Source organism: Lipophrys pholis (assembly GCF_963383615.2).
Source record: "Lipophrys pholis genome assembly, chromosome: 6".
NCBI lineage: Eukaryota > Metazoa > Chordata > Actinopteri > Blenniiformes > Blenniidae > Lipophrys > Lipophrys pholis.
Window position 1 is genome coordinate 28773512 of NC_137629.1, and position 8822 is coordinate 28782333.

An 8822-nucleotide genomic window follows, 5' to 3' on the forward strand; every position below is an offset into this window, starting at 1 on the left:
GGGGCCTCGGCGCTGGCTGTCGACCCCCTCGCAGACTGGTGCCAGGCTCACAGACTGCCGCAATAAAATTCTCACCTCATTATCTCAGACAGTCACATCACAGGCTTGTTTTGGCAGGGGAGGGGAAGGGGAAGAAGGGTTGGGGGTTTGTCAGGAGGAACAGGCCCGGGTAGCTGACACTAGAGCCTGGCTGTAGGTGGGTGTCTCTTTTTTTAATGGCTTTAGCGGTTCACTGTAGCACCGTGTTCACACCCCCAGCCACAAGGCTCAGGACCAACTGCTCCTGGCTCACTTAACAGGAATGGGAGGCTTGTTATTCATAGGGCGCCTAATTTTAAAATAATGGTTTCTGTGAAGGTGTAAACTGTGAAAGTTTGTCAGGCTTGGTAAGTGGAGTTTTGCACCTCATTACAAGAAACAATGAAACCACTGTTATCACAGCTCTGCAGACCAGAGAATACAGTGTATAGAAATGAAGCTCTCATTGGTCAGTTTGTGTGTAATAACTGGAAAAGGTGTGTGCAGCTAAGATTGTGGCTTTGGTGACAACAAATTTTTGGTGAATTTTCTGCATTTGTTGCTGATTTGAATAGTCAACTGAAAATAAAACAAAAACAAAATGGACAAAAATACACATGAAGACGTATAGTGTCCATTTTCCTTGTGAAAATTCATCAACTGATTAGCTATTTAGCCAGGATGCAGATGAACAGGAGGCCCATTGTCTTGAAGGATCCAGAGGAAAACTTGTGGCAGCTGTTGACCCTTTATCTTCCTGTGTACAGTCAATAAATCAATATCAAATCTAAGGAACAGGAAGCCAGATGGCCTTCCCGCAACCTCTCCGGGCCAGGCATCTCTCAGGGCCTCCTCGGCTACTGTACCGCTGGCGCATGCAGCCGTCCTTTGAAGGACGGCTGCATTCAACCAGCAGCTCAATGAATGACTAAAGGGAACAAATAAGCCGTTACGACTCTGCTCAAATCAGTGTTTGCTTTTCCATCCACATCAAAGGCCACAGTTCTGTTTGATATGCAAATTCCACACCTTGTTTGGAGCCCTGTACAGGTAGAAGGGAGGAGCAGTCCATTGAGAGGACAGAGGATCATGTGGTTGCATCTCTCTCTCTCTGCCCTGGCTTCAGGGCGGTTGACCCAGACGAAGGGTCTGGTCATGTCTCGTGTTCCCCAAGGAGCTATCGCCACGCACACTCAACACTGGACAGATTATTTATTGAGTGGCCTATTGATTGCACACTTTTAGACAAATTCAGATGAAACCCCCGGCGCAGAAGTGGAAAAGTGGGAAGACAGACGTTTATTGTTTGAGTCTGAAGAAATCGTAATGTTTGCCGAAGGTTGACACATTTGCGGAGGGACGAGCGGCTGGTTGGCCGGCCGAAGTGAAGTTTGTGAGGTCATTTACCTAAATACATCCCTCCAGACTCATCTTGATTTCTGTGCGGGCCAGGGGTCAGGTTAAACAGTAGTTTGATTGAATGGCTGTTCACAGGCCAGTGTGAAATGCCAGCTCTATTGCAATGTGGGAGCGGGAAGGAGGGGGTCTCCCTGGCCTTTGTGTGGCCTACGGTCTTAGAGCACGGACCCATTGTTCGAGGCTGACCAGCCAGCCCCTCAGACTCTCCTTTGCCCTGCTTTGTCTCGAGCAGCGTGAGCATTTCCTTCATTCAGGTCAGGGCAGGGTCATGACTTTGGACACCAGTCTCCCCTGTCTGTCTGCCCCGCCGACATACTCATAAATGTGTGTGACCCAGAGACAGATGTGCTGCTGTCGCGTGGCGTTGCTTAAGTCTGGCATCAGTCTTTTTTAAAACCAGGAAGATAAATATTGGAGCAGGTGTAATCCTGAATACAACCTGTACAAGCCTGCATGTAAAATGATGCCTACATTTTTCAAACGGAGTAGAAAAGGCTCTAACGTCCATTCATCCGTCCAGCCATTCTATTCAGCGTTGCGGAGTGCTGGAGCTGATCCCAGTTCACTACGAGAGAAGGCAGGTCTCTTACTGTCATAAATAACCTGCATTGCAAAGTGAGAATGTATTCGTGTCCAACGCAGCATATGTTGGGAGAAGTTTTCATCCCTTGTGTGGGTGACACGTAAAAGACACTGAGCTGGGATAACTTCCTCTCTGCATCCAAAGTATGCTCCACTTTTTAAAATGTTTTTTTAAAAAAAGCGAGCGAGAGAGAGAGAGAGAGGTGGACAGCTCCCTCCCACTGTCCTAAGGCTGGACCCGTCTTATCATGGCCTGGCCTTCACTGTGATAAGAAGAGGAAAGGCCACGGGGCCATAATGAAGACTGTGCACGATCCTGGCCGGCAGTGTGAGGAGACTGGACCGAGGAGGGGGAGGAGGAGGAGGTGGAGGGAACAAGAATATTATCTGATAACAATCACAGAAGCCTTTTGATCTGTGGGAGGCTGATCCTGGGCTACAGGGTGTCATGCTGAGTGGACGAGCAGAATGACACAGCAGGTACAAACAAGCAGAGCCTTGAAGATCATCTGGAGCAAATTTACTCCCACACACAAACGTACGAGCCTGTTTGTGTTTTCATACTGCAGTAGTGGTGTCATTCTGTTCTCTACCGGAGCCACACACGTCTCAATCTCTGAAAAACCTTAGAAAACCAAATCCCGACTGATCAAACCACTGAAGTGACATTATAGTCTGCCCGGGTTTCGTCCCATAAGTCACTGATTAAAAGCTGTCAGGTGGAGGCCAGATAGGACCCGGGGCCTGAGTGCAAGCTGCAGCCTGAACCAAATGCCTGGTTGTCTCGCCCGAGGCGAGACAAGGGAAGGTTTTTTCCTTTTCTTTTTCTTTTTCTTTTTGCCCTGAATGGCCAGAGGGGGTGTGAGCAAGCTGCCGCAGAGGTAAAGTGCCCCGGGTTCCCCTTAGCAACCGTTAAAAACAAAAGAACAGACGCACATCTGAAACCTCACCGTCTCTAAATGAGACAAATCAGACAAAATAAATATATAAATACAAGCAGCGTTTTGTGTGTTTTTTTTTTTAAATTGCTAACAAATCCCCCCAAAAAGTCTTTATCGAGCAGCACTGATTACATTGTTAGTGTCACTTATTCCTCGAACAAAAGGGAGCCAAAAACACACACACACCCAATTAAGCCACAGACTCACAGTAAAACACAGAGTTTTATGGGTTCAGCAGTTTTTGTTAAGGTGATCCAACATGCATCAGTTCTCATCTGAACACCAAACATCCAGCAATCTGCAGATGGAAACACATTTAACACACTTGAGACTCCCATTTCAATGGTGTTTGCTAAAATCAGTTCACAGTTATCCTTTAATTAAAACAAAAAAAAAAAAGGGATAAATCTGTAACCTGATTTACACCGTGATGGACAACATGCTGCATATTAAGATCTCGCAATATTATTTATTCATTTATTATCAAATCCCAAAACACAAAATCCATATTTAACGTGACCATCAGCATCCTTACATTCCAACATTTGCCCACACCCGCCTAAAACCTTTGACCAAGAACGAGATGTCTCCAGACGTTCAAGATATCACAAACTCACGGAGAGTGAAAGGGACAAGACGGACAAACATTCCTCTCATCACATTTTTCTGACGACAGGAATGTTTTTTTCTCCGCACAACCTCACAAATAAGGACGGAGATTTCCTCCGAAATTTGTCCTCCAAGCCTCTGACAGCGAGGTATCAGCGACCTGTGACATCCACACTCCAATTAAAAGAATTAAGATGTAAGGAGTCTTCATTATCAGCTCTCTCTGAAGGACATCAAAGGCCGAGGTGGAGTGAGAGTGCAGCTGCCTTGACGGTGTGAGTTTCTCCTCTCTCACTCCAGAGGAACTTGTTTGTGTAGAGGATGTTTACTGATCCCAGGGAAGACAAACAGCCTGTTTCTTGTTTGTAGGTACTGCAGGTCAAACAGGGAGTTGTGGGCCGACTTTATGTGCACGAGAGCGAAACCAAGCTTCATGATGCGTTGAATAGTTGGGACATTGTTTAGTTTTATCTTCTTTTTTTTTTTTTTTTAGCCTACCTCCAAGTTTCCCAAATTCAATGTTCTGAAATAAACTTTCTAACATTTTTTTAAATAAAGACATGCACTCTGGCTGTCTGTCACAACACATATGAAGAACGAAACATAATAATTGTACTTACTGTGTTTAGTGTTTGACATCCGGGTTTGATATATAGCAGCCATTCAGCAGTCATCCGGTCACAAACAAAAAATACACAATTATTCTGAGCAGTGAGCTCGAGTCTAATGGTGAAGAATCTGGAGGAAATGTAAAAATAAAAAAAACATGCCAGCTTGACTTTCCATACTAACGGAAAACCTAGTGTGTTCTATTGGAAGAGCATCTGGACGCTTTCAATGTAGAAAATAAAAGTCCAGTTTTAAACAGACTCCTAATGTGTCTAGCAAGTTACACTTGTTCACTTATTCAATACCACGTGCTGTTGAATGATTAATGGCTCTCAACTGTGTATATCATGTTGTTGTTGTTTTTTATTTTAATAGGTCAGATAGAAATGTGTCTTTATTGAAAATGCTGAGATAACAAAAAGTGAAAAACATTTTTGGACAGTTTAATGTGTTCTATCAGAATACGTTATCCATAAATGGCTTTTAACCTTGTTTACAAAGATTATGCAAGTAAAAATTTAACCAGGTCTTAAAATGACCTTCACTACACCCTCGTGTTTCAGCAAGTGCTCCATAAAGGGCTAAACTGCCCAGAGACATACGACTACATCCAATAGCTTTTTCAATAAAATCCCTTTTATTACCTTCTCTCAACACATGGTGTCACTCTTTCTCATCTATTTACTGGCAGCTGGAGGAAGACCACAAACCTGTCTCTTAACTGTGTGTTGTTGTTTTTTGTTTTATTTAATTCCAAAAGTTTCACGCAGTCAGCTCGTTTGAACATTTTATTTCATCACTAAAGTTTAAATGTGCTATTTTAAGTTGTCCAGTTTACTCTAAAGTTACAACTTTGTGTCTGGAGCTTACGTTTTTCTAGTCAAACTTAGAAAGGCAATATCAAAACAGTGGATTTATAGATTCTAATAAGGATGATGCACACTGCACACCGATTTGAGAATACTATGATTATGGGGCCATATAAATGAACACATATTGTTTTTATCTTGTACATTAATGCTATGATCTGCATCTGATTGGTTGCAAGCAAATGTTTTGTCCTCAATCTTTCCGTTTGAGCTGCTGAAAGGAAAAAAAAAGTGTGGCTCAAACTTTTCATACAAATCGTGACACTTCCCAATTAACCCCACGCTTCACTAAAAAGACAGGTCGTCTTATGAAATATGGACCAATTGACGTCTGTATTGCCGCCATGGAGGGCCTCATTCTGCAGGCTTGTATCAGCAAATGTCACTTTGTACTGAGGTTTCCTTCCACTGCTATAAATCCTTGGGGGGGGGGGGGGGGGGACAGGCTTTCAGAGAGATTTTATGGCTCAGACTTCCCTTCCATCCTGCAGGGGGTATGGTGCTTTACACCATTCGTGTGTCGCGGCCCTTTTAACTGGTACAGTCCCAAAACTAGTCTATGTGACATCTGCAGGTGTTGCCAAACACCTCCGTACACACTGACACTTTGGATCCCCCCCCCCCCCCACCCCCCCCCCCCCCGACTGTAAACAGAGTAACAGACAGAAAAATACAGACAAAAAACCAATTAGAATTGACTTATTTAGCCATTTTCTGCAACGTAAACTCATTAAATTCAATATTTTTTTAATGATGTGGGATGCTTAAAAAAGATCTATTCCTCAGTTTTTTTAAATTCTTGGAATGACAATTGTGTCATTTTTACATACGTTTGTTCGGCATGAAATGATAATAAAATTGATGAGGAAAATTACTGATTAAGCATTCTGACTCTACTGAACAGTGTTTATTCTTTGCAGCTGATTTTCATGACACAATATGTGAAACAAGACAAAACTGAAATTAAAATGATGCAAAGAAAACCTGCACATAATGAATATGTATTAGAATACTTTGACCAAAATATTTCTTTATTGCCATGCAAATTTGAGGTTTCTGCATGCACGTGTACAAATGATATGTAACATAGAAAAATGATGTCTTTTCTTTTTTTCATATATATAATCTAATAGTTGACAAGATGTCACGTTTTCACTGCAGAGAATTGTCTTCAAACGGGCTATTTTTAGACTGAAGAAGTGGGCCAATCCAATTTTATAGTCAAAGTCACATCTTACAGCCCGTATAATTATTTTTAGGTAAACGGTCATGGAGGTGGTTGGTGTAATAGCAGGGGGGGGGGTATTAGATGGAGTGAGATAGAAGCAGATGACGTGGTGACCTCTGAAAGGAGCAGCTGAACACTGAGACGAGGCAAAATGCTCTAAACTATTTCACATTTATCTGTGCTTGACGAAATTCAAGGGGCAGTCCGGATCATTTGTCCGGCTGTGGGAGATGGTACTGTGTGCTGTTCAGTGTATGGCCTGCCATCGATGGGGACGAGGACGGGTCTGTCCTGAGTGGGAACAAGCAGGCAGCTGGATGAACAAAGACACTAAACAGCATCAGCAACAAAAGAGCAGTAGCCTCCTGAAAGAGGCACAATTACAAAAAAGGGTGATTATTAGTTGAAGTGTTTGCTATATTTAGAACATCTTGAAGGCTTTACCCTGGCTCGTTCTGTTCTAATTCTCTCAGCAGAGCCTCCAGACTCTCCTCTGATAAAAACACTGATGTTACAATGTAAAACACTAGAAATGTTCAACTACACTTATTTTTACACGTCATTTTTGCAATTTGTGCGTGAACAAGTTGGAATCGTAAGACGTGAGACATGTTTTATATGAAATATAAATCCAGTGGTTAACAAATGATCAAACTATGAGTGGTTGTGTTGCCGGGTAGATTGTTATTGCAAGAGTATATAAGATTTTAATATTTGTGCACAAAAAAATCTAAGATTTAGAGAAGGGCTATTCTCTATGATCAAGAATCTAAGTTTTTTGTTTGAGGGTGTCAAATAAATGTTGTGAGGAGAACAGTTTGAAGCCTCTCAGTCTCTTCTAGGATAGACACATACATATTAGTTATAAGAACAAAAAGAAAATACCAAAAAAGTAGCGTAATTGAGTAAATGTATGTCAATCGCATCATGAGTGATTAAAAAGCGTAGTTTCAACCATGTCTGCACACTTCATTTTAATATCCAGGTATTAAAAAGTGAAATAATGAAAATATCTTCCTATTTGCAACAGGACAGCCCAGAGATCTCTTCATAACCAGGATATGGAGGGATATACCGTCGCTGCACTGCCAACTAAACATGTGAAAATGAGCATGACAAGTTAGACGAGAAGGTCTGGGTTGGAATATCGGCCTGGCCTTTCTGTGTGGAGTTTGTATGTTTTCCTCGCCTGTGTGGGTTTCCTCTGGGTTGTTCCCATTTACTCTCACATGTGAGGCTAAGTCGTGGCCCCGAATTGCCGAGGTGTGAATGTGAGTGTGTGTGAGTGTCAGGATGGATGGAATCCTCCTCGTGCCAAAGGACGAATGTCTTTAATTTGACTTGATCATCCACCTTCCATATTGCTTTTTTGATTCAGGGTTACAGTTAATTCCAGCTGACCGGGCGAAGGAGGGTAAATGCTGCCCAGCCAGCGAGTCATGCAAACAAATTCTAACCTACCGGCAACTCAGTCACCAATTAACCTAAAACGCATGTTTTTTTGGACTGTGGGGGGGGGGGGGGGGGGGGGGGGGGGGGGGGGGGGTTGGCTGAAGAAACCCCAGGCAAACTGGAGGAGGACAAGAAAACTCATAGCACATAAAGTCACCAAAGCAGAAATCAAACCAGGTCTTTTCTCTCAGTGAGGCGAGCGTGCTGACCACTACTACCGTGGCTCACATGATTTGAGAGAAATCAGCTGTCCACCTTCACAGAGTCGATAGAGATTCTTATCAGCTCGACATCCTATGTAATCCCTGTTCTGTAAGGTCGGGACAATTTGTATAACGCAGAGATAAACAGTGTGTTCTGGTATGAAATCCCCATGTACCCGTTGGCCATTCACAAAAATAGAGACAAGAAATCAGATGTGGACATTTTACCATTTCATTCAAACATTGGTGACAGTGGCCTACCTGAAATGTTTGGACATGACCACGTTTCCCATTGCTATTGTAACAACAGTCTGTAAACGTCTGGGTGGTATTCCTGCTGCAGCTGCTCAGCAGCTGGGGTCTGGTTATATCATGGCCTGATTTCTGGGGGTGAAAACTTGGAACTGCAGGCAGGATTCTGTCGCATCGAAGCCATACGGTTGTGATGGATGCAGTATGTACTTTATCACTGTCTTGCTGAAAAATCTAAAGCTTTCCCTGTAAGTGGTTGTTGACTGCTGCTCTATAATGTTTCTGTACCTTTCAGCACTGATGGTGCCTTTCCAGATGGAGACGTTGGCAGTAATGCCAGCCCGCACCATCAAACATCTTGGCTTTTGATTCAAAGATATTTGGTCTTGTTACGTGCACACAGAGTTATCTCAAGTTACTACTCTACTGCCATAAAGTAATTGACAATTTTACACTCTGGGACTAATTTTATTTAATTTTTTTTACAAAATGTTGGGGCATCAGAGCTTTCTGTGCTGTTGCGGCATGATGGTTCTCATGGAAACAGAGGAGAGTCACCTCCACCAGTTTGTGTGTCAAACATGTGGCTTGATGGACTAAACTGGCCTGCGAGAGGTTTAAAAATGGTCCAGCGTGTAAA